We start from the raw sequence: 25,316 nt of genomic DNA, 5'->3' as shown, positions 1-25,316 counted from the left end.
AACAGTTTCCTATGTTAATAACGGGAATGTATACTATGCGATTGATCCATTTGGGATCAGTTTTCTTTTTGCACTAACGTAGACTTGTATAGGTGAATCTCATCCAAAATATGGAGGAGACTGCATTTTTTGCATGCTGCAATTTTTTTTTAAAAAAGGACGTTCAGTCCGTGAAAATAGAAAGGTCATCTGAAAAGTCAATCCTATTGACCAACTTTGGTCGGAGTGATGTCAGTTTTTGTCTCCGATGGCACTCAGACCAAAAATGCGGCCGTGTGAGCGTAGCCTAAGAATAAGAAAATAATTTTGAATTCTATGTTTAAGTTCTAAAAGTTCTAAAAGTATTATTTTATTCTTATACTTGGGCAGTCCAATGTATCCTTAACACACAGGGGCTTGAAAACAGCAAAAGGGATTTAGGTTTAGAAACTTTTCGTATAAAAGAAACTCAGTTTTGCTAAGCCCATGGGAATTGTCAAATTGTCAGTCAGTGTATGCTATGAGATAAAAAGTCAGTGAAATAATATAATATATAATATTACATAAACTTTCTACCAATTTAATATTGCTTTCATTTTTCTATTTTTTTTAAATAAAAAAAATCTAACAACTTTCATTTCCATTCTTTGTTGAAACTAAAAGATTTTCCAAAACATTAATTTTTTTTTTTTTTTTTTTAAATAGTGAATGTCTGTCTTCCATTCTTTTAACTACTTAAGCTGCGGTCAGCAGGGTCAGCTCATGGGTAACATCTGTATTTAATCCTTTTGTACACAATGGGAGTCATAGAAGTGTGAAATCAGTGTTTAAAAGTCAAGATTTTCATACTTTATGTAAAGCTCATGCTGATGCGATTTATTACATGTCTACTGCTGGTGAAGGTGAAATGTTCTTAATTATCTATATATTTTTAGAATTTTTTGCACTATATTTCCAATATTCATAGTGAATTTATATTACTTAACCTCTGAAATGAATCATTTTCTGTGTAATTGTCTGTGATGCTTCCAGAGTTGTCATGGAAGGTAATGACTAACGCTGATTGTGCAGATACAAGTAACAACTTGACATAACTATATAAAAATGACAGTATAAATGTAATATAGTTAGCATGCAAATGCACAGAAGGGTTCTTGATGGATGTTCTGACTTCATGTGTCAGCTCTCATAATCTACCTTGAGACAAGTTCATAATGTAATACTTTATCACATGTATCTAATCCTCTGAATGATGCATGTACAAGACAAAAATACAACATTTTTAGGATATACAGTATTTTTATATCAAAAGAATGAAATGCTATGGATAGTGCAAGTATGGGTAGTCAGGTTTGTCTAAATATAAAATCTTCACACATCTTTATTGCTCAAGTTCACCTCCAAGAGCAGCAATCTGAATATGAACAATCTCTTTGTACAGCGGACCTGACACCTCTCCTGGCAAATCTGTTTTATTTACTACTAGTTGTGAATCAAATTCACTTTGAATTTCAGAAAAACATTTTTACGATTCTATTCACTTAGATGAAGCAGAATGGTGGATGTTCTACTTGGATCTTTTTAGGTCCGAGAAGGGAAATAAAATAAAGAATCATTATGCTATGGTTGAGAACTTAAGACCAGTCAGTCAAAACGCGTAAACTAGACTTTGTCACCCTGCGATGATGATATTTTAAAAGGAGTTCTAATAAAGTAGATGAAATTTACTAGAGATTTAAGAAAATGAATATACTGTATATATTTTTTGAAGAAACATTGGGATGAAACTGAATGGGAGAAGACACAGATTAGATATTAGAAAAAACTTTTTGACAGTGAGGGTGATGAATGAGTGGAACAGGCTGCCACGAGAGGTGGTGAGTTCTTCTTCAATGGAAGTCTTCAAACAAAGGTTGGACAGACATCTATCTGGGATGATTTAGTGAATCCTGCTTTGATCAGGGGGTTGGACCAGATGACCCAGGAGGTCTCTTCCAACTCTACCATTCTATGATTCTATGATTATGTTTACCTTGCCGCTCACCTGTCTTGACATCTCATCTACCTGCCCAATCCTCTGCACGCTCACATCCTACATCCTGCTCCGGTCTTCTCTTCCATCTTCATTCTTCTTCATTCTTCAGTGCCACCAGTGCTGACTAGGCTTTGAGTGTTGCCATGATGTCGTAGAGTGATGTACATCATGATGTCCTGTGAGTGCCAGACGGACCTAAGAGTCAAGAAGACTGAAGATAGAGAAGACTGGACAGGGAGCTGCAGCATAATGAACACAAATCAAATTTTCTGCCTGAATTTCAAGCAAATATTTACATATCTACATAGGTTGAAAAAAAGACATAAGTCCATCAAGTTCAACCCTTCTCTACCAATTATGGTGGATCGAATTTGGTCATATTCGCTTTTCTCAAGTAAATACTTATTTTATTTGTACTTCATAAAAAAATTGTGGGTCATGTTGGCAGTATTAGTTGTGTCGTCCCTCTGTAATTCTTCCTAGAAGTTTATGAATAAATTGATAGTTACCAGTAGCCTGTCCAATAATCTTGCAATGCATAGAATGCTGTCAATATTTTCATACATTTTTGTAAGGAAAGCAGAATTCTAAGAAACATTCTCCAGTATTGTTATTTTATAATGTCGCTCCTCTGCCACTGCTAGAGGAACATGATGGCTAAATAAATCTGCCATCATCTTCCAAAAAGGATGCCGGCTCAGTGTGTAAATCCATACCACAGTTAGGGAGCCAGCATATGACATACCAGTACATCTTATGTCGGTAAGGGTTAAGCATCAAATAGTTGTTTGTGAGGAAACCTTGAAAGAAGTTGTCCCCCACAGGCCATCCCAACGCACAAGCATATCATTAACTCAAAACTGAAAATAGAGATTAAACAACAACCATAAGATGGATTTCATCAACAAAGGTATCATTTTAATCAGTATAACGGTGCCGACCTGACACTGTCTGTAGGTTACTCAGCACGATCCTGCTGACAGGTTCCCTTTAAATATCCAGGGAGGAAAGTGGAAGATTGAGATACAAGAGGAGGAAGAGGAAATTTTAAATTATGGTAATACTTTTTAGAATCTTGGTAACTATATTGTACTGTAGAATTATACGGAACTCCCTGGTTTGGAGATGAGGAGCTCAAGTAGGGTCCCAACTCGTTAACAAGGAAGTAAGAAACTTGGCATTCAAATTGCCATGAATTAAATAAATTCTTCAACAACAATCCTATTAGTTGTTATCATTTCAGTTCTAACCTTGGACTTGTATCAGAACTTATTGCGCCATTCCCCAGCGACACAGGTCGCAATTACCAGAGCGCTGCTAACTGGCAGAGAATAAGAAAGACTCCACACGGCAATCAGTCCTGATGAAGGTCCAATGTTAGGACCGAAATGTTAACAACTAATTGGATTGCCATTAACCCCTTAAGCCCCGAGGGTGGTTTGCACGTTAATGACCGAGCCAATTTTTACATTTCTGACCACTGTCCCTTTATAAGGTTATAACTCTGGAACGCTTCAACGGATCCCAGTGATTCTGACACTGTTTTCTCGAGACATATTGTACTTCATGATAGTGGTAAAATTTGTTTGATATTACCTGCGTTTATTTGTGAAAAAATGGAAATTTGGCGAAAATTTTGAAAATTCTGCAATTTTCCAACTTTGAATTTTTATGCCCTTAAATCACAGAGATAACAGAGATATGTCACACAAAATACTTAATAAGTAACATTTCTCACATGTCTACTTTACATCAGCTTAATTTTGGAAACAAAACTTTTTTTTGTTAGGGAGTTATAATGGTTAAAAGATGACCAGCAATTTCTCATTTTTACAACACCATTTTTTTTAGGGACCACATCACATTTGAAGTCATTTTGAGGGGTGTATATGATAGAAAATAACCAAGTGTGACACCATTCTAAGAACTGCCCCCTCAAGGTGCTCAAAACCACATTCAAGAAGTTTATTAACCCTTCTGGTGCTTCACAGGAATTTTTGGAATGTTTTAAAAAAAATGAATATTTAATTTTGTTTCACAAAAAATTTATTTCAGCTCCAATTTGTTTTATTTTACCAAGGATAACAGGAGAAAATGGACCCCAAAAGTTGTTGTACAATTTGTCCTGAGTTCCCCGATACCCCATATGTGGGGGTAAACCACTGTTTGGGTGCATGGCAGAGCTCGGAAGGGAAGGAGCGCCGTTTGACTTTTCAATGCAAAATTGGCTGGAATTAAGATGGGATGCCATGTTGCGTTTAGAGAGCCACTAATGTGCCTAAACATTGAAACCCCCCACAAGTGACACCATTTTAGAAAGTAGACCCCCTAAGGAACTTATCTATATGTGTGGTGAGCACTTTGACCCACCAAGTGCTTCACAGAAGTTTATAATGTAGAGCCGTAAAAATAAAAAATAATATTTTTCACAAAAATAAACTTTTCGCCCCCAATTTTTTATTTTCCCAAGGGTACCACAAGAAATTGTACCCCAAAAGTTGTTGTGCAATTTGTCCTGAGTACGCTGATACCCCATATGTGGGGGTAAACCACTGTTTGGGTGCATGGCAGAGCTCGGAAGGGAAGGAGCGCCGTTTGACTTTTCAATGCCAAATTGGCTGGAATTAAGATGGGACACCATGTTGAATTTGGAGAGCCCCTGATGTGCCTAAACATTGAAACCCCCCACAAGTGACACCATTTTGGAAAGTAGACCCCCTAAGGATCCTATCTAGATGTGTTGTGAGAGCTTTGAACCCCCAAGTGTTTCACTACAGTTTATGGCGCAGAGCCGTGAAAATATAATTATTTTTTTTTCCACAAAAATTATTTTTTAGCCCCCAGTTTTGTATTTTCCCAAGGGTAACAGGAGAAATTAGACCCCAAACGTTGTTGTACACTTTGTCCTTAGTACGCTGATGCCCCATATGTGGGGTGTAACCACCGTTTGGGTGCATGGCAGAGCTCGGAAGGGAAGGAGCGCCATTTGGAATGCAGACTTAGATGGATTGGTCTGCAGGGGTCACGTTGCATTTGCAGAGCCCCTGATGTACCTAAACAGTAGAAACCCCCCACAAGTGACCCCATATTGGAACCTAGACCCTACAAGGAACTTATCTAAATGTGTTGTGAGAACTTTGAACCCCCAAGTATTTCACTACAGTTTACGACGCAGAGCCGTGAAAATAAAAAAATATTTTTTTCCTACCAAAATGTTTTTTAGCCCCTCAAATTTTTATTTTCCCAAGGATAACAAGAGAAAATGGACTCCAGACATTGTTGTTCAATTTGTTCTGAGTACGCTGATACCCCATATGTGGGGGGGGAACCACCGTTTTGGCGCATGGCAGAGCTCGGAAGGGAAGGAGCGCCATTTGGAATGCAGACTTAGATGGATTGGTCTGCAAGGGTCACGTTGCATTTGCAGAGCCCCTGATGTACCTAAACAGTAGATACCCCCACAAGTGACCCCATATTGGAATCTAGACCCCCCAAGGAACTTATCTAGATGTGTTGTGAGAACTTTGAACCCCCAAGTTTTTCACTACAGTTTATAACGCAGAGGAGTGAAAATAAAAAATCATTTTTTTTCCTACAAAAATGGTTTTTTAGCCTCCCAAATTTTAATTTTTCCAAGGGTAACAAGAGAAATTGGACCCCAGATGTTGTTGTCCAATTTTTCCTGAGTACGCTGATACCCCATATATTGGGGTAAACCTCTGTTTGGGCGCACGGGAGAGCTTGGAAGGGAAGGAGCACTGTTTTACTTTTTCAATGCAGAATTGGCTGGAATTGAGATCGGACGCCATGTCGCGTTTGGAGAGCCCTGATGTGCCTAAACAGTGGAAACCCCCAATTCTAACTGAAACCCCAATCCCAACCACACCCATAACCCCAACTCCAACACACCCCTAACCCTAATCGCAACTGTAAATGTAATCCAAACCCTAACCCTAGCCCTAACCCTAACCCTAGCCCTAGCTCTAACCCTAGCCCTAACCCTAACCCTAACCCTAACCCTAGCCCTAACCATAGCCCTAACCCTAACCCTAGCCCTAAACCTAGCCCTAACCCTAGCCCTAACACTAGCCCTAGCCCTAACCCTAGCCCTAACCCTAGCCCTAACCCTAAAGGGAAAATGGAAATAAATACATTTTTCACATTTTTTTATTTCTCCCTAACTAAGGGGGTGATAAAGGGGATTTGATTTACTTTTATAGCGGGTTTTTTTTTAGCAGATTTTTATGACTGGCAGCCGTCATACACTAAAAGATGCTTTTATTGCAAAAAATATTTTTTTGCGTTACCACATTTTGAGAGCTATAATTTTTCCATATTTTGGTCCACAGACTCATGTGAGGTCTTGTTTTTTGAGTGACGAGTTGACGTTTTTATTGGTAACATTTTCGGGCACATGACATTTTTTGATCGCTTTTTATGCCGATTTTTGTGAAGCAGTATGACAAAAAACAGCTATTCATGAATTTCTTTTGGGGGGGGGGTTATACCGTTCTGGATTTGGTAAAATGGATAAAGCAGTTTTATTCTTTGGGTCAGTATGATACCTCATTTATATATTTTTTATTTTTTGGCGCTTTTATACTATAAAAACTATTTGATAGAAAAAATAATTATTATTGCATCGCTTTATTCTGAGGACTATAACTTTTTTATTTGTTGGCTGATGATGCTGTATGACAGCTCGTTTTTTGCGGGACAAGATGACGTTTTCAGCGGTAGCATGGTAATTTATATCCGTCTTTTTGATTGAGTGCTATTCCACTTTTTGTTTGGCAGTATGATAATAAAGCGTTGTTTTTTGCCCCGTTTTTTTATAAAAAATTTTATGGTGTTGACTGAAGGGGTTAACTAGTGGGACAGTTTTATAGGTCGGTTCGTTACGGATGCGGCGATACTAAATATGTGTACTTTTACTGTTTTTTTTATTTAGATAAAGAAATATATTTATGGGAATAAGTACAGAATTTTTTTTTTTACACAATTAAATATATATTTTTTTACTTTATAACATTGCCCCAGGGGGTCATCATGTTATAAGGTCAGATCGCTGATCTGACACTTTGCAGAGCACTGTGTCAGATCAGCGATCTGACGTGCACTGCTCTTGGCTTACCAGAGCCTGCTCTGAGCAGGCGCTTGGTAAGCCACCTCCCTGCATGACCCGGATGCAGCCCTGTGGCCATTTTGGATCCGGGGAAGCAGGGAGAAGAAGGTAGGAGACCCTCGGAGCAACGCGGTCACATCGCATTTCACCGAGGGTCTCAGGGAAGCACGCAGGGAGCCCCCTCCCTGCGCAATGCGTCTCTATACCACCGGAACACTGCAGTGTGCTGGGGGTTAATGTGCCGGGGCGGTCCGTGACCGCTCCTGGCACATAGTGCCGGATTTCAGCTGCGATAGTCAGCTGACACCCGGCCGCGATCAGCCGCGCTCCCCCCGTGAGTGCGGCCGATCGCTATGACGTACTATTCAGTCCCTGGGAATTAAGTCCCACGTCACCGTGATGGGATAGTACGTCAAATGGGATTAAGGGGTTAAATAATTTGCTTCATTCACTGCAACTTGAATGCTAAGTTTCTTGCTTGCTTGGTAATTATATTGGTCACGAAATAAAAAAGATATAAGTGCATATATAAAAGCCAAATATAATGTTAAGCTATGTTCAGACATTGTAGTTTTTAAGCAGCCAAAACCTGTTCTCTTGGCAGTAAAAAAAAATCGTTTTTTTCGGTGTGTTTTTTACTGTGTTTTTCAGTGATTACTTTTGTGATTTGTCTATAGTTTTAAAAAAGTTTTAGTTCAGAAAAAAAAACTGCAAAAACTTTTAGTTGCGTTACTTTCTAGAAGTGAAAGAGACGCTGCAAAAACGCTGAAAAATTGACATGCTGCAGATTTAAAAAATGCTGCAGTTTTCAAATTCAGTCAGAAAAGAAAACCAAACGTGCATGAGATTTCTGAAATCTCAGCTTTTGCTGGTACTGTAAAAAGCACCTTTAAGTTGCAAAAGAAACCAATGCAAAGAAACGCAGCAACAACGCAACATGTGAACATGTCAAGTTGTTCTGCTATTGAGATGAATGGTTAAATAACTAAATTAACCTGCTCATCTGTATATTAAATTAAGTCACATATTAGTTTTGGAGTCATTTTTGCAGAAGTTGAATTAAACAAAAATTAAATTAGCAGTAACTAAATAGAAGCACCTATTTTAATCTCTTCATACTAGTATCAGATTTCATTTTTTTCCAGGCCATGGTGTCTGAACGATAGAAATGAACTCATCTTTCCATAAACATACACTAGACAGAGGAAATTGTAGCTGGATTTTTATTTAACTTTCATGATTTCTTTTGTGAGACGAGGAAAAATTCTATTGCCTAAAATCGCATGGAAAAAGTCATGTATTAGTCATGTTTTCATTTGATTTTGAATGTTTAAAATCTTAGGAATAGCTTGGAAATATTCCAGAAATGTCATTATTTGATTAGATTTTTTTTTCCAATATAAGCTTTTATTGTATTTTGCCTCAAGGATAAATAGTATGGGTAAAATCTGCAAAACTAATTTATGAAAGGAATACATTTAAATGTATTCAATTATGTTTACAATTTAGAATTTCAATGTATACAAATAGTATTCTTATTATATGTGATATATTGCCTTTTATAATTACAAAGCTAATTCAGCTAATCGCGGGTAAGTAAATATTAACCTGCACAATCCTAACTTTTACGGACCTTAAACTGCAAACCATTGTATCAAATAATTTTTTGGCTGGAAATAAAAAAAAAATAGATTACTCTTTTCTGAAGTTAGATATTTGTTTCTAGTAGAAGTGTCTGACATCAACCAATATCAGTTGTAATGTCGTCATCCTGTGTCAATCAGTGTTTGTCTGCTATATATATAATGCGGAAAAAAAAATAATAATGGTCAAAATTGGTCAAATAATTAAGTCTGGCATTATTTTTAAGAAATATAAAAAATAGACATTCAACAAGTTGGCCAAAAAGTCCTTTTTATAGGTTTGCACTCCTCAGATTACAGGGATGTACCAACTGCTATCAAGTCCATGAGTCAAGGGGAGCCCGTTGCCACTCGTCACCAGGCCCTTCCCCCTAATCATCACATCGTCACAATATCAGCTCTATCCACACCCCTAGGTCACCAATACCGCTGAATAGAATGAAGCTCCCTGATCCTCCATTCAGCCTGAGCCTTTGAAACTCCATGTGCGATTACGTCACTACATCGATCCTGTAGTATGGAGCCTCATTACTCAGACTGTACAGACTGGATCACCGTGAGAACAAGGTGAGGTGAGTAGTGTTTTTTTTTGTGTGAAATGTCAGTAATTGTGAGGGTCCTTAAACTGTGTGTCAAGCTGGTGGGTACCCTCATACTGATATGGGGCACTATACTGAGTGGAGGGCTTGTGGAGGCCATTTTTCTGATCAGGGTAGCTGGTGGGGGTTATTATGCTGAATGAGGGACTGTGGGAGACTAAAGGTACCGTCACACTTAGCGACGCTGCAGCGATACCAACAACGATCCGGATCGCTGCAGCGTCGCTGTTTGGTCGCTGGAGAGCTGTCACACAGACAGCTCTCCAGCGACCAACGATCCCGAGGTCCCCGGTAACCAGGGTAAACATCGGGTAACTAAGCGCAGGGCCGCGCTTAGTAACCCGATGTTTACCCTGGTTACCAGCGTAAAAAAACAAACAGTACATACTTACATTCAGCTGTCTGTCCCTTGCCGTCTGGTTCCTGCACTGACTGCTGGCCGTAAAGTGAAAGTGAAAGCACAGCACAGCGGTGAGTCACACAGCGGTGACTCACCGCTGTGGCTGTGCTCTGCTTTCACTTTACGGCCAGCAGTCAGTGCAGGAACCAGACGGCAAGGGACAGACAGCTGAATGTAAGTATGTACTGTTTGTTTTTTTACGCTGGTAACCAGGGTAAACATCGGGTTACTAAGCGCGGCCCTGCGCTTAGTTACCCGATGTTTACCCTGGTTACCAGTGAAGACATCGCTGAATCGGTGTCACACACGCCGATTCAGCGATGTCTACGGGGAGTCCAGCGACGAAATAAAGTTCTGGACTTTCTTCCCCGACCAGCGATCTCCCAGCAGGGGCCTGATCGCTGCTGCCTGTCACACTGGACGATATCGCTAGCGAGGACGCTGCAACGTCACGGATCGCTAGCGATATCGTCTAGTGTGACGGTACCTTAAGTGGACTCACATACTTAGTGGGGGCTTCAAACTGAGTGGTATGCTGTGGGAGTTCCCACACAAAGTGGGGGCCCTCATTCTGAATAGTGGGCTGTAGGTTCTTCATACTGCGCACTTTAGGGGCATCATGATGTGGAGGTATTATACTGTCACAGTGGCACTGTGGGGACATCTTACTTTGCTGGAGCACTGTGGATTAATCGTACCATATATGTGGGGTGAAACTGAGGGGAGTTTGGAGGTATCATACTCTATAATGGCTATAAAAGGGGTGTCGCTGGTGAGAATACTGAGGGGCTTCAATAGGTGAATATCTTTTTTTTGGATGGGGGAAACTAGAACTTTTGCTTGGGGCCCTGTGGTTTTTATGGACACCACTGGTTGAAGACCTCCTAATATCAGGTAAACGGGAGGACAATTATCCAGCAGTAAATCATTTCTTTTTGAAATTTTGGAAATGCCTATATCCCTTCATGAGATGATTTATCATGGTCATAACCAACATTGTTACATGTATTGTACAAGCTTAATGCACCAACTATGCTGCACCTCCTTTGTTCATAGGAACATTATCTCCCAAACCACACTGCATAGAGAGACAATACTGTGGTAGAAGGGGTGTGTGTCCTTACAATGTAGTTCCATAGGGACTACAAATGCTCCAATAAAGGCTTTTGCATATGTCTAGGAGACATGTCTGAGACCTAAGGATACAACTTCCTTTACCACGATGTGGAGAATTATTAGGTAGCTTGTTTTTCTCAGGTAACATGGACCAAAAAGAGAGCTTTAACTGACTCTCAGATGGATGCAGCACTCATGAAATTGCTAAGATATTGGGAAGCAATCACCAAACTATCAAAAGTGTTGTTGCCAATAGTTAACAGGGTCGCAAAAAAAGATGACGATAACTGCCAAAGATTTGAGAAGAATCATATGTGAAGCAACCAGGAAGCCATTATCCTCCAGTGCTGTCATATTCCAGAACTGCAACTTCCTGGAAGGCCCAGAAGTATGAGGTGTTCAGTGCTCAGGGACATGGCCAATGTAAGGAGATCTGAAACCCAACCACCACTGAGCAAGACACCGAAGTGGAAGCGTCAAGCCTGGGCCAAGAAATATCTGAAGAAAGATTTTTTAAAGGTCTTATGGATTGATGAGATGAGAGTGACTCTTGATGGGGCAGATGCATGGCACAGTGGCCGAATCAATAACAGACAAAGACTTCCACTTCCACTCACATGCTAGCAAAGTTGGGTACTGCTAGGGGCTGGGATTATTAGAGATGAGCTAACTGGACCAGTTGCCCAATAATTCCGCACACAGAGATATTCTCCAAAGAAAGACAAAACATCCCTTTTACTTTCTTAAATATCCAGGTTTATTAACCTTTCGAATTGACTGACAGCGCTGTAGTTGTTCAATAATAAAATCAATCATCAAAGATAATAGTATGATGCCCACATAATGCCCTCAACGCACAGAATAATGCTCCCACAGGATACACACATGGTATAATGCCCTCAAAGCTCCACAGATACATTATAATTCCCCCACAATATTAACTCCCACAGTGGCCGCCAGTTTACTTCTTCCACAGTATTAACTCCTCACAGAGGCACCCACACACGCATCCTAACCGCCTATGTGTCCTGTCGCATCTCTGTTCCTCTGCGACTGAAATTCTCTCTGCTGCCATTCATGTGACCTAAATGTACTTACAGGTACTTATGCCTCTACCCAGATGGAATGGTGGAGCAGGGATCCGACAAGTCCCTTCTCCACCATTGTGTTCAACTGTATCTGTGTCTTGAGGGCTTGGGACGTATCCTCAACTTGCTGGGACAGCTGGACAGCTCCCCAAATTCCGGACTGTCATACTAGAATCAGCCGAAGATAAAATGAACTAGCAGATCACTAAAGGGCTCAAACTACAGCTGCCTTTGATGTTCTTTAAAGAGGGGAGGAGTAGAGTGGGAGAGAAGCAGAGAAATACTAAGATGGTGCCGCTATCTTCTAGCAAATGTTTAATCTGAAACCAGTCTTGGATTCACAGCTATGCAGCTTCTTCTGTATTACGACCTCCATGCTGCTACTTCTTCTGAACATGTGCCACATAGAGACAGAAGAGCAGAAATCCCTCCATATCTGTGTGTGCTGTTTTGGCGGACAGACACCATAGCATCAAGTCTCCTCACACAGCTCAGAGACAACTGAAAATCAGAGATACAGTCTTCAATGGGGAAAACTGGTGAAAAATGCAAGTCATACAATGGCCAGAGGTTGCTACTCGTCATTTACACGTACATGACAGCATATTCTGAAAATCAGAAGTGAAGGACAGCATCCAATCCGGGTGAAAAAGAAATAAACACTTTATTGTGCCTTAAATGCGACGTTTCAACCCCATTGGGGTCTTTATCAAGCATGGGGTTGAAACGTCGCATTTAAGGCACAATAAAGTGTTTATTTCTTTTTCACCCGGATTGGATGCTGTCCTTCACTTCTGAATTTTGGTATGTACTCCTCCACTTGGATCCTGTGGAGTTAGGACGAGCACCACTATATACCACGGAGTGCTGTCTGCCGCTATTTTGTTGTTTAGCATATTCTGAAAAGTCATCTGATCAATGGGTATAGTTTAAAGAGGACCATTAACCAAATTTTTCAAGTTGAGCTGGACACGCAATGAAATAGTGGCTGCAGAGCAGAATAATATTTTCTTTCCCTTTTTTTCATCTCACTGTTGAGTCCAGTGGTGTCGAGTCTAGAGGAGTGCACTTCTTCTCCCTGTATGAGTTGCTATCTGATGACACCCACTTGGACGTCACAAAAGTTAACTCATTAGGTGCCAAACACTTTGATTAGTAATATGGATGCAATGGAAAGTCGAAATTAAAAGAAAAAAAACAGCAGAAACATTTTATTCCACTCTTCAGCCACTATTACATCTTGTGTCCAGTTCTCATGAAAAAATTGGTGAAAGGTCCTCTTTAACCCCCCATAGTCTACGACACAGGGGCAACACTGGACACATTTGAACACATGAACACATATAAATACTACAAGTTAAAAATGGAAGGTTAACTGTACCATTAATGTTCTTACCCCCATAATTGATCTTTACTGGGTAAGCAGAATAGAGGAATCTCTTGGGTGGCACACACTAATGTATGTCATAAATGTAATGACCACTGTTTTCTTTGGCAATTAAATGCAGCCTACAGAGCTACATCCCCCGCGCTATAAAATGTCTGCTCAGCCACATGTAGCATTATAAACACCCGTCACAGATGTGGTAAGTGATATATCTCCAACATATAAACTAAAAGTAATAACCCTAAAAAATATTTTGATGACCATAGTCTAGCCTGAAGCTGCCACCTACAGTAACGTGACACACTTGTAAGCATAATGCAAGTTTTGTCTAATTATTCCTCCTGCATAGCTTTCTATAAGTGAATGCAAGTCGGTCTTGAGTGAAATTTTCCTGACAAGAATTTTTCTTACAGTGAAACAAACCATTTCACACCTGCCAAAAAGGGAAAAAAAATCCATCCGTTTCCTGAAATCTTTCAATTCTGCCCAGTGAGATTTCATTTTCCCTCATGGAGGATATCCTGTAATAAAAATCTGACATAAATAATCTATATTTCTTAGAAACCATACATGTTAACTGTTCCACTGCCAGAGACCTCTTCAAAAATGTTCTGATGCCATACACATATAAAAAGTATATTAAGTAGTGGAAAAAAGAATCAAACATGAAAAAGTTTGGCAAACTAAATGTATGCAAAATGTCATCTTTAACAAGTGTTTTGAGAGATCTTCAAGAAAATTCTGTTGAGGAAGCTCCACTGACAACCAGCAGATCACTATAACTACAACCATTTTGCTGTTGCAGGGTGTCTAAGTCCTTGCACTAGTGAAGTGCACTGCAAAAACGAACACAAATCCATCAGACCTCTGCTCCTGGCTTAGACTGATCTCTCTCCCTTCTCTTATTGTTAGAGATAGCAGTTAGAAGAATCTTAGACTGATCTCTCTCCCTTCTCTTATTGTTAGAGATAGCAGTTAGAAGAATCTTAAGGTACCTTCACACTGAGTGACTTTAGAACGATAACGCTAGCGATCTGTGACGTTGCAGTGTCCTGGATAGCGATATCGCTGTGTTTGACACGCAGCAGCGATCAGGATCCTGCTGTGAGATCGCTGGTCAGAGCTAGAAGGCCAGCACCTTATTTCGTCGCTGGATCACCCGCTGTCATCGCTGAATCGGCGTGTGTGACGCCGATTCAGTGATGTCTTCACTTGTAACCAGGGTAAACATCGGGTTACTAAGCACAGGGCCGCGCTTAGTAACCCGATATTTACCCTGGTTACCATTGTAAATGTAAAAAAAAACCAAACACTACATACTTACATTCCGGTGTCTGTCGTGTCCCCCGGCGTCAGCTTCCCTGCACTGTGTCAGCGCTGGCCGGCCGTAAATCAGAGCACAGCGGTGACGTCACTGCTCTGCTTTATGGCCGGCGCTTGCACAGTGCAGGGAAGCTGAAGGCGGGGCACACGACAGACACCGGAATGTAAGTATGTAGTGTTTTTTTTTACATTTACAATGGTAACCAGGGTAAACAACGGGTTACTAAGCGCGGCCCTGCGCGTAGTAACCCGATGTTTACCCTGGTTACCAGGGGACTTCGGCATCATTGGTCGCTGGAGAGCTGTCTGTGTGACAGCTCTCCAGCGACCACACAACGACAAAACAGCGACGCTGCAGTGATCGGCATCGTTGTCTATATCGCTGCAGCGTCGCTTAATGTGACGATACCTTTAGACTGATCTCTCTCCCTTCTCTTATTGTTAGAGATAGCAGGGAGAAGAAAGGTGATGGACACAGCAGATTAGAGAGCCATGGGCAGCACGGTGGCTCAGTGGTTAGCACTGTTGCTTTGCAGTGCTGGGGTCCTGGGTTTCAAATCCCACCAAGGACAACATCTGCAAGGAGTTTGTATGTTCTCCCCATGTTTGTGGGGGTTTCCTCCAGGTTCTCCTGTTTCCTCCCCCACTCCAAAGACATACTGATAGGGAATGTAGATTGTGAGCCCCAATGGGGACAGAGACGATAATGTTTGTAAACCGCTGTGGAATATGATAGCACCATATAAGCAATGCATAATAATTATAATAATAATAATAATAATAATAATAATAATAATAAAGCCAATGCGGATTTCCAAGGAAAGAACACTTACAAACATTCTCTAAAAATATATCAGAGGGCTATAGAAAAATTATATGGTTAATCAACATGTCTTAGGTATATAATAATGTGACCTTGGCGTATAATATCTTGCACTCAACGTGTGAGCGACAAACAGAAGTGATGCACCACAAGGCAAATAAAACATACTGCATGTACTAAAGAATACGCAGAGTTGATCCTTCCACATCACATCATATTCTCCCTTACAAGTATTCAGAAATATTGCAAAGAATTGATGCTTAAGAGTTTGTGGTCCCATTTACAATTTGCATTTTTTTACCGTAGTTCTGTGTTGATTTAAGAATCTTCAAGTTTCCACATTACAATCCTCAGCACTCTCTAGGTAAAGTATTTTTGTGCAACTTTTCTCCACTGTTCTATATTTTCATGCAAGTTCAAGCATTTCTTTGAACGTTTTCTAGAACTAGTTTTACCAAAAACATGCAAAAATCTTGATTCCAGAAGTACATAGAGCCATTTACATGCCTTATCCTGTATGAGGAATATTGGTAGAAAAGCACATTAATAGATAGATCGGTTTCAGTCTGTAGCTCATCAGCACAGATGGTATAAGGTGTTATTTGGAAGAAAAAGTTTAAAATGGGGAAAAACAAAGCATCTTGCGTATAAATATATGTTCTTATAACATTTTTAAAGTATACAACTAATATAAAAGCCCAAAAAAGCAGCACCCTCATCATATTTTGGAGCACATTGCTTTCCCCTATTTTTTTCATTCCTTCTTTTCCTCACCTTTTCCCTTCCCTGATTTCCTTCTTTCATCCTATTCCTTATCTTTTCCCTTCCCTTATTTCCAACTTTCTTCCTCGTCTTTTCTTTCCCGTTTCCTCTCATCTTTTACCATCCCTTATTTCCTTCCATCATTTTTGTCCTCACCTTCTCCCTCCTTCCTTTTCCTCATCTTTTCCCTTCCCCTATTTCTTCCCTTTATTCTTTTCTTCACCTTTTCCTTTCCCCTAGTTCCTTCTTTCATTCTTTTTCTCATCCTTTCATTGTCCTATTTCCTTCTTTCATTCTTTTCATCACCCTTTCTTTTTCCCTATTTATTCATTTCCTCCTGATCTTTTTCTTACCTCTATTTGCTTCTCTTTCTCACATATTTTCTTTTCCCTATTTTCTTATCTCTTCCTCATCTTTTGCCTTCCCCTTTTACCCTGCTTCATTCTTTTCCTCGCTTTTTCCCTTCCCCATCTTCTTCTTTCTTCATTTTCTGTATCTTTTCCCTTAGGCTACTTCCTTCTTTTTTCCTTTCCCCACCTTTTCCTGTCCCCTACTTCCTTCTTTTTTCATCCTATTCATCTTTTCCCTTTCCTTATTTCTTTCTTTCTTTCTCATCTTTTCCCTTCCCTATTTTCCTTCTTTCTTCCTTTTCCTCACATTTTTCCTTCCCCAATTTCCTTCTTTCTTACTTTTCTTCATCTTTTCCCTATTTCCATCTTTCTTTGTTTTTCTTATCCTTTCTCTTTGACTATTTCCTTCCTTGTTCCTTTCTCTTATCGTTTCCTTTCTACCCTTTCCTTCTTTCTTCTTTTCCTCATCCTTTCCTTTCTCCTATTTACTTCTTTCTTCCTGTCCTCATCCTTTCCCTTACCCGATTTCCTTATTTCTTCCTTTTCCTCATCTTTTCCCTATATCATCTCTCTTTGTTTTCCTTATCTTTTCCCTTTGATTGTTCCCTTCCTTGTTCATTTTTCTTATTGATTCCTTTTCACTCGTTCCTACTTTCTTCTTTTAGTTTCTCCTGTTTACTTCTTTCTTCCTGTCCTCACCTTTTCCCTTTCCCTATATCCTTTTTTCATTATTATTCTCATCTTTTCCCCTCCCCTATTTCCTACTTTCCCTCACCTTTTCTCTTTCTCTATTTATTTCCTCCTGATCTTTTCTTTTTCCTTTACCCTATTTGCTTCTCTCTCAAATATTTTCCCTTCCACCATTTCCTTATTTCTTCCTCATCTTTTGCTTTCCCATTTTTCCGTATTTCATGTTTTCCTCACCTTCCCCATCTCCTTCTTTCTTCATTTTCCATATATTTTCCCTTACACTATTTCCTTATTTTTTCATTTCCTCACCTTTTGTGGTCCCCTACTTCCTTCTTCCTTCATCCTAATCCTCTTTTCCCTTTGCTTATTTATTTCTTCCTCATCTTTTACCTTCCCCTATTAACTTTTTTCTTCCTTTTCCTTATCTTATCCCTTTGCCTATTTGTTTCTTTGTTTCTTTTTCTCATCCTTTACTTATCACTCTTTCCTTCCATCTTCCTTTCCTCATCCTTTCCTTTCTCTGATTTCTTTCTTTCTTTTCCTCAGCATTTCCCTTCCTTCTACCCTTTTTTACCTTTTCTTTCCCTGCTTCCTTCTTTCTTGCTTTTCTTCATCTATTCCCTTATTTCTTTCATCCTTTTCCTACTCTTTTCCCTTACCCTGTTTCTTCCTTGCTTTCTTTCTCTTTCTTTATCTCTTATTCTTATTGAATATCAATAAGATGCATGAAATAACAACGTTAAATGTATTTTTTTCTCCTCGCTTATTTCTTTTGTGTCAAAGACCTATCAACAGTAGTTTTCTCTGTGTCTCAATCCCATTCCAATGAATGTGACTGGGTTGCATTATGAAGCATAGCATTTACAAAACATTCAGAGTTGTGCCTGGTAGGGAATAAACGGCTGAAGCACAATGGACCTCTTCAATCAATATCAGATGGGTAGGGGTCCAATTCATGGCATCCCCAACTATCTTATATCCATGACCTAAGCTATAGTTAGGTATGTGGGGAATATATATTAGAATAAGAATGTGAGGAACAGAATTATCCATATGACAGCTAGCAATTTTAAGGATCAACAGTTCACATTTTGAAGCCCTTGTCTTCGACATCAAAGACTCTGGCCTACCGATACATATGTGTCTTTTTATATAGTGTATGTAAACTTCTGGTTTCAACTGTATGTCAGGATGCAAAATCAGGCTAATGTCTTCATCTGTCCTTGTTCCTGTCTACAGCTGCAATATCTTAAGTGATCTTCCACAAATTGATGTAACCTGATGTGTGAATTTCACATCTTACACTCTTTACTGATGGATCAACTGGCAGAAGCCACATTTCCCTTAAAAAAAGAGCTTAAATTTTGACTTATTTTCATAATTTCAGACTACCAATAGATCCCATTTTGACCTTCAAAAAATTACTTGCTATTTGCAATGGATTGTATTTTGTGCCCTCATAGTGTGATCCGAGTCCATTCTAAAATTGCCATTGTAACAATAATTGATGGTAATAATTGTTTGGAAATTCAATGTAATTTAGAGAAAACCTAAACAAGACTTGATTGATTGCAACCTCCTGACCCAAGAGTGATAGCCACCAGTGCAATGTTGTCATTATCTAACGGGAGCTCTGAAATGTCCCATAATTCCTAGGTAAATTGACTCATCCATATTATAAACACCACGTGAAGATGACCTGCTTGGTTTATGTTGAGGATATGGAATTATATATCTTTATCCGTCGACCCGGCTTTTAAAATGTTACCCACACATATGCAACTTTTACTAACAGCTGAGATTGCTCCTGAGCTTTTAGCACTGACTTAAAGGTGTGTAAATAGATTCATCATGAATACGTGTCAGCCAGGGCTTCGGGCTACATCCACCCGGTAAGATAGACAAGACTGGAGTAAAATGCTTGGATTAAGACAGGAAACTCATTTTGAGTAAATAGAATTAACACTGTGTTTGTGTGTGTTTGGGAAAGAATAACGCGATAGGGACACATAGGTTTCATTAATGTATATGGGATAGAAAAGTCATTCTACAACTGAGACTAGGCAGTTACTGTGTTTTGATTTGGAATGGGAAAAAATGCTTGAAATTACTTATAGTCTAGTAGATTGATTAGATTTTTGATAGTTGTGATAAAACTTGTAAAGTTGTCCAATTACATTGGATAAAGGGGCTGCTAATAACCTGCCTGTTCTGTGCGGTGTCGATCTCCACCCACAGTGGACATGGACGGCTCCAGCCGGCAATTTTGCGGCTCCCAATGATGTCACATTGAAAGAGCTGCTTCTTCTCTTCCGATCTTCTCTGTTGAAGAGGGTGTTTCTTCCGATGTCGTGCTGATTGACAGCCAGCTCTGTTGCCTAACTGGTGGGAGCCAGTGATGCCCCAGCTACAGAGCAGAGGCACAGCTGCTTAGTTGACATGAGGTGAAATTAAGCAGGAGAATCAACGGCAGGAGTGGTCTGTGACTGCTCTGAACCGGCAGAGATCAGAGCCAGGCAAAAGACAGGTAGTTAGCAGCTACCTGCTTGTAAGTTCTTAGCCCCATAGTAAAACAAATAAGCAAAGTGGATAACCCATATAAGCAAAGCCAGTAATTTTATGGGTTAATTTGATGATCTAATGAGCAGTCCATGTGTTACACATCTGCCCCAGGTAATCCGGGCTCCATTTCATTCCCCTGGTTCCACTGTGCTGCTGATTCATGTTTTGCAGGTTGCCTGAAGTGGACTAAAGACATCACCTCCCTAGACCTATTTCAGGCCCATTTAGATACACACCTGTGTCTTCGGATTCAGACAGTAGTGATCCATGTTTGGTTTGCTCTATTACCTATACTTGCTGTGTTTTCTACTTGCATTAATAACAGCTAGGTTCCACTTCATCCATTCTGCTGCTCTTGAGATTCCTTTGTGTCCCAAGTCCTCATTGCCCAAGTGCCTTCCTACTCGCTGCAAAAATGCCCTGGGTCTGTGTGCCCATTCGGACCTAAGGCTTAGAGGACCCACCTCACCTGCTGAGCTTAACACTGGTGTTAACTCTAATTACTTGAGAAGGACTTGTTACTTATTCTCGCTAGTCAAATTTTCCACCAAAGGAAGATAACAATCCTTTGCAGTGTTTTACTCATCTATTCCCATCAAATCAAATATACATACTTGGTCAAGTAGGGTGTATATATTTATGATATGGGAATGAGCATCTCGCTGATAGCTTTCTATTTTAGATTTTTGAAGGAGACAGTTTTTTGACTACCAATATTTAGGGTTTTTTTCATGGGCGCCATTCATAATGATAATAATAATAAAGAGCCAGAGAGTCTACTTTTGAAGAACAACTCAATTTGGCGGTGGTGTTGCTGGAAGGGCAATTAATTTGAGACATTTTTTCTCCAAGCTTAAGGCGTCGTTAGACAGTGATACATCAGATTTTTCTAAAAGTTTTTGTTGGTGTTTTTATATGACTATGCAGATAAACCAAAATCTTTTAATGGTGGCAGGAGCACACACAATAGACTTATATGTCCTATTTCTGTCTCTTGTCAGATTTTATGAGTAGTCTAGGACAATGGTAGCAGAGGGTGGAAGATTTAATGACTGTATTGAACTACTGGAGGACTAGATAAGAAAGGATAGTAGTACTAAGTTTTTCTCAGAGAAATGTTAAAATATGTTGTGCAATCATGTTGAAAACTCAGTACTCCATATTTGAATTTTATGGTTTTGTACATAATAAAAAATTTGGTCCTTAGAATGACTTACATTTAGGTATATATAACCTCAGATAAACAGCAACACTTGACAAATTATATGTTATTATCTATATTATTTATATATTTAAAAGGAACCTGTCAGCACGATTTTGTAAAGTGAAGTAAACACAATTTTGTAATAATGCTGTAATACTGATTATATTGATACCTTTGGTGAAGAAATCCACTTTGTTGTTCTTCGTTAATCATCATTTGAAGTTTTTTGTTAATTAGATTTCAGGGCTAGACTGTGCACTGGGTCTTCTCCTACCTGTCTGTGATTCCCTCCACTTGCCTCCGGAATTTGAATAAAATAAAATCCTGAGTGACCAATTGACTCCAGAAGTCACATAATTAGTAAATTAAGTACAACTGCGTTTAATTTATTCTCACAATAACTACAGCTGTTCCATTAAGGACTCAGAGGTTTGTCTGATAATATTAGGGATCAACAGCATCATGAAAACCAAGGAATACACAAGACAGGTCAGGGTTAAGGTTGTGGAGAACAGCACAGTTAGGTTATAAAAAAAATGGCCAATCTTTGAACATCTCACAGAGCACTGTTCAATCCATCATTCAAAAATGGAAGGAGTATGGCACAACTGCAAACCTACAAAGACATGGCCGTTAATCTAAACTTATGTGGCGCCCCAGGGTCCTTGTCATCACAGTAGCATTGCTTTCCTCTTGGGGAGAGTGATGTTACGTTTGGAGGCAAGAAGGGATAACTGTAACCAGGTAAACACAAGCATGCAACACATTCATACTCCAGGCCAACAGGGGGAGCTTTTGATCCTATTTACTAGGTGACTCCCCATATATAAGGTAGTTTTGGGAGGGAAAGTCAGTCAGTCCTTGCCAGGAAACAGACTGGATCAGTCTGAGGCGTAAGAGGGTTTAAGGAGCTGTGTAGCCACAGTGCAGCAGTTCCTGGAAAGAGATATACAGAAAACCGAATTGATTGCAGAGAGCGTGCAGGAGAGCAAAGCACAGGAGAGGATACCAGGGGGAGACCAGCCATGAGCAGGCTGCCTCCTTCTGAGGCGCAGAGACCAGTAGCCGGACACTGAGGGTGTAAGGAACTCTACGACTTACATCAGAGACTGGCAGGACAGCTGAACTCCAAGTTACCTGTCCGCCTTAATCCCCAGGAGACACGGTGACACCTTTAGAGCTCGGGGCGTGCTAGAGTCCTTATAAACAGACTCAAGTCACCAGTCATATGGGTTATGTCCTATCCTATACAGGGGACAGAGAGAACATCTGTGAGGACCTTATATGAAGCCATAGGCAGTAAGGGACTACCACACCACGGCGCTAGAGGAAGGCTTTGATTTCCACCTGAATAAGGTGACTCCTAACTTGCCACCAAGCTGGCCAGACCCTGCCTGCGCTGTTATTTGGTGCCCTAGACTGTGGCTGTTTGAAGACTTCAGTAAACAAGGTAAAGAGACTGCAAGCCTGTGTCCTCATTCTTTACTGCGCCATTCACCATCTTCCATCTACACACCGGGAGCCCTGGGGATATACTTCACCTGTGGGAAGTTATACCATCTAGCTGCCATAACATCATCCCAGAGGACCCCTTAAAGGAGCGTCGGTCCCCACTGACCGAATACCACAGGTGGCATCACGAACATAAATTTTATTCCCTTTAAAGACCTTTCCCCTTTTACATGGGCTCCCTTGGACATGGACCGGGTGGCCACCGTGCCATCCCCCTTTGAACCCAGGACCCGGTACCGAGTACCCCATGGCCCTGGCGGGGCGACTCATTTTTGGCGTCACGAACAGAATCGACTGACCCAGCAAATCTGGTCATGGGCGCCTAAAAGACTGTGCCTGATCTGTGCTTTATTGAGAAACTGTTTATTGTTATCTGCCGCCAAAACCGCCACCATTACAGTGCCACGAGGAGCGCCGGAGAAGAAGGGCGTGCCAGCATGGGAGGAGACTACCAGAGCGGCGCACACAGTGATGAACGCCCCCTACAAATGTTACTATACGACGAGGATGTGCCCATCTGCCAAACAGGTCCACCTCCTGACATGCTATGGCGGGAACAAGGAGGAGGAGAAGCCCTGTCCTTGGAGACAGAGATGCATCGTGCGCATGTGGCCGCAGACCCAGGAGAGAAGATGGCGACCGGCAGGTACCTGAAAGATGGCAAAGCGATCCAGGACTATCCCAGGCAAATGGAGGAGGACCCAGCCTTGTCATTCGCAGAAGATCCTGACTTCCTGGGAACGTCGGTGGAGGAGCTGAGCCGCCAGCTCCTGGACACAGAGCTGACCGCAGTGAAGAAATGGAAGTCGGCCCTGTGCAGGAACATCGCGCTGGAGGAGTCGCAGTCCGTGCAGCAGCCGACCCCAGCAGCCTCATCCGCGGAGCGGACCGACATCGGTGGAACCACATCAGACGCAGGTACAGAAAATGACCGTGCCCCGGTGACTGATCCCGCTCCAGCGACCTCTCTTCCCCAGTCACTGACCTTGCTCCAGCCACAGCTCCTGCCCCAGATGAAGGTCCTGCTCCAGCGACTATTACCACCACTGATGAGATGCTGACAGGCCCGCTTCCAACACCTATAGGCATGCCGCTGGAGGTGAGCCCCGAGGGGGTGGTTTTCCAATGGGGCAACCTGGGAGCAGAACCAATCGGGTCCCCTGGGGAGGCCCAACCAGAAGGGTCCCATATTCAAGCCTTTACTTGGGAGGAATATAACCAACGTCTGGTGCTAAAATGGAAGGAGCAAAGAGGGAGTGAGGCCCAACACAAAGCACAGGCCCATAAAACCAAACAATGTGACAAAAGACCAACGAAACAGGGTATCTTAGTGGCTTTCCACCCAAAAAGGGGTTGGGGTTTCATTAATGAACCGCGACTGCTGGCGGAGGTCTATGTCTCCCGCCATGACGTGGAGTCTCCGGGAGGGACATCCTGACCGGGACCTGTGCCGAGGGGATCATCTACACCCGTCACTAGGGAGAAAAGGGCTGGTACGCCATGAATGTTAAGAAATGCACACCTACAGCAGCGCCACCTAGTGTCAAAGTCGATACCATCACTATTCCTCCGGTCACAGAGCCAGTAACCACTACCACTGTGTGCATAATTGCAACCACTGAAACAACCATGGCAGCTACACCAGTTAACATGCATACTCAGGACACACAAACTCGAATTGCAGCACATGACTTGGCTGAACCTGAGAACCAAAACCATGATATTGATCTGGCATCAGGTTGGGATTTGGACACAACTCTTCCCAGGCCAGGAAGTGCTCAATACCAAGTGTTATCCTGGGAACAGTCAAAGTAAAGTGAAAAAAATTTGAACATGACTATAAATAGTTGAAAGTTTACCCATCGTTGCTAAAAGTTTAAAAATAACTGCTACAAAAAGTTTGTTAAACCTGACTAGGTTTCTATTTAAAGGGGTCCCTCATTTAAAGGGATCTTCTGTTTACAGAGTTCATTTGTTTAAAGGACATTTGGATCATGGACGGTGAATGATTCACAAACTGTCTTGTAAATAGTTTGCACCTTCTTAAAGGTGCTTCCTACTGGTTTTAAAAAGAAGCTTTAAAAAGACTGCTTCTAACATTACTGTGCTAGTTGCTTTATTTTACAGAGACCTGAAGAAAAATCCGTTTGGCACGGCAGGATTCCGGGTCTGGCCCACCCAAGACCAACGTTGGGGGTTAATGACAGGTCTATCGCATCGTTGCTGCTATTATAGAGTATTAACTGACTTGAGTATTAAATTGCACTACCTCAGTATTAAAATACTTGAATGATGTTTGCACCCTTAACCCCTTCGCGCCATGCGCCGTACTAGTACTGCGCTGCCGGCACTGCATTAGTGCCAGCAGCAGTACTAGTACGGCGCACCGATCACCGCGGTCTCGCGCTGAGCGCCGCGGTGATCGGGTGCGGGTGTCAGCTGTATATGACAGCTGACACCCCGCAGCAATGCCCACGATCGGCGCTATCGCCGATCGCGGGCATTTAACCCCTCTGATGCCGCTGTCAGTAGTGACAGCGGCATAGAGGGGGATCGCGCAGGGACGGGGGCTCCCTGCGCTCTCCCACCGGAGCAACGCAATGAGATCGCGTTGCTCCGGTGACCCGGAAGGAGTCCCCGGATCCAAGATGGCCGCCGGACTCCTTCCGGGTCATGAAGTGACCTGGCTAGCCGGCGCCTGCTGAGAGCAAGCGCTGG

This window comes from Ranitomeya imitator, chromosome 5 (assembly GCF_032444005.1).
Source record: "Ranitomeya imitator isolate aRanImi1 chromosome 5, aRanImi1.pri, whole genome shotgun sequence".
Classification (NCBI taxonomy): domain Eukaryota; kingdom Metazoa; phylum Chordata; class Amphibia; order Anura; family Dendrobatidae; genus Ranitomeya; species Ranitomeya imitator.
Note: the sequence above shows the minus strand (reverse complement) of the source record.